Source organism: Rhinolophus sinicus, chromosome 18 (genome assembly GCF_057876585.1).
Source record: "Rhinolophus sinicus isolate RSI-liver-muscle chromosome 18, RSI-T2T, whole genome shotgun sequence".
Taxonomy (NCBI): Eukaryota; Metazoa; Chordata; class Mammalia; order Chiroptera; family Rhinolophidae; genus Rhinolophus; species Rhinolophus sinicus.
Window position 1 is genome coordinate 21,635,700 of NC_142518.1, and position 2,078 is coordinate 21,637,777.

Consider the following 2,078-nt stretch of genomic DNA (forward strand, 5'->3'; position numbering starts at 1 on the left):
CTAACCTTTCTGAGGGTTCCATACTGACTATGTAGTCAATGCTTCCCATAGAGATTGCCCACAATCCCATTAATCTGGGGAATCTAGTCGTCGGGTGGATATCCTTGCTCATAACCACTTCCTATGTAATCTTTCGGCCACGAATCCCCACATCAAAAGTTTTTCTCAGTTCCTGTTGTAGCATCCACTTTTTGAAATATAGATGCTCCATTTTCTAGATTCCTGAATGGAGCACGGATCACAGATAACTGAATATGCAATTGAGTAATAGCATAAAGCCTTAAGTTTAGTGTTTTTGAAGATTATTAATGAGTGGATTCAAACCTCAAGCAAAGCAACGAACCACAGTTTTGTCTGGGTCTTGAAAGAATCCTAGTGTTCTGGAAAGAGAGACCCCACTCAGGTAACAGGTACTTTATATTTTCACAGCAAGCTGTAGGACTGTACAAGTATGTGAATCCATGTCCATATTTCTATAGGTTTCATCTTCTTTTGATGGAGGAGAGCAGTATTATGGGTTAAAAGATTTATTGGAGTTCAAATTTTTAGTAAACAACAAGTTTATTTAGCCATTGTTTTTGTTCTCCGTATTATCTTCCAAGAGTAAGATACTCTTTGATTTTTTTTCCTTTCTCAGATGGAATAGAAAAATGATATGTGTGTATGAGTCTGTCTCTGTGTGTGTGTGTGTGTGTGTGTGTGTGTGTGTGTGTGTGTGTGCCACTGATTCAATTATCACCCTCAGCATTTTTGACTTCTCGGTTTATTCTGAACCTTCATATTCACACCCTGTCAGACTCTCAGGTATTAAGCTTACATGAATGCAACTATTTCTTTTCTACAAAAGGTGGGGTAAATTGATGTTTTCTTTCATAGATTATCGTCCCTTGGAAAGCCAAACAAGATACATTTCTTTCTCTGGTGGTGACTGAGTTGTATGAACACTCATTAAGAGGTTATGCAATCTTTACTTACAATGGAACCATACTTCTCTATTCATTTTTATTGCTATATGATATAGAGGCAATAACACTAGACTCATTTCCATAATTTCTAAGTGTATGCTACCAGTTCCATCAACTACCCATTAGCTATGTGGTTGTGTTTATACTTACAACATTCACAACCGCATTTTTCTCATTCTTAAAATAGGAATAATATCTTTCACCCCATCTCACAAGGCTTTTGCACATTTGTTGTTATTGCTAAATCTTTGACTTTAAATAATCCCTTAATGTTTCCATTTATGAAATAGAAATGTTGTTCTCTCATTGAGTCAGAGGTTTCCTTAGACTAAGTTAATACATAGTATGGCAAAGACTATGTAGTTCAATATAAGTTCCCTGAAGCTCCTGTCAATGTAGACATTCCCATAGGAAATGTTTTCTTTGGTGACTGTGGAGGGAAGTCAGCATCGTGGCATTGAGGTTGTGGAAGAGGGTCAAGGAAATGCTTGTGGCTGAATTCCTGAGCAGACAAAATTGCCAAATCCATGGAGACCTCCTTTCATAGATTCACTTGAATGTAAAGGAGACTGGTTGTTTTTTGTTTTGATTTTGGTTTTTTTTTCAGTGTGGTTTTTTTTTATGTCAAATGTGTAATGTGTCGATGTTGTAACAAGGTTTGAGGGAGGCACATCTCACACAAAAGCGTGACAACTCAATCATCACACTTATTAACTACGAAAGGATCTGTTTTTTTTAAATCAGTCTAATGACATTCAACCTCATCAGCCAGTTTGTTGAGTCACGTTCTAATGATAACAGCATTGCCTAATAGCGATCATCTCCTGATTGATCAGAGCAATGAGAAGATTAGAGGGAGTATATCCTCTAAGTAAAATAGTCTGAACTCTTGGATTGGCTAGATTTTTATGTCATTTTATATTTTCATAGTATTTTAGAAAGACATATGTCCAAGAAAGAAATATTAGAATAGATTTTATCTATTTAAGGACAATATATATGGTCCTTGTAAGAGTTAAAGAGTGATGTACATTCCAGATGAATCACCAATGGCTTGTTTTGCTGTAGTAATGGTATTAGTTGTTTAGACCGCTGAAATGAGAGGATCAGCTG

At 36.2% G+C, this 2,078-nt stretch overlaps 1 non-coding gene across 1 annotated transcript; it reads right to left on the bottom strand.

Moving 5' to 3' along the window:
* Positions 1-1,587: 1,587 nt before the first annotated feature.
* LOC141569802 (small nucleolar RNA U13) lies at positions 1,588-1,691 on the bottom strand. Its single transcript, XR_012493595.2, has one exon. It is a non-coding gene; the product is annotated as a small nucleolar RNA U13 (small nucleolar RNA).
* Between the last annotated feature and the right edge of the window lie 387 nt (positions 1,692-2,078).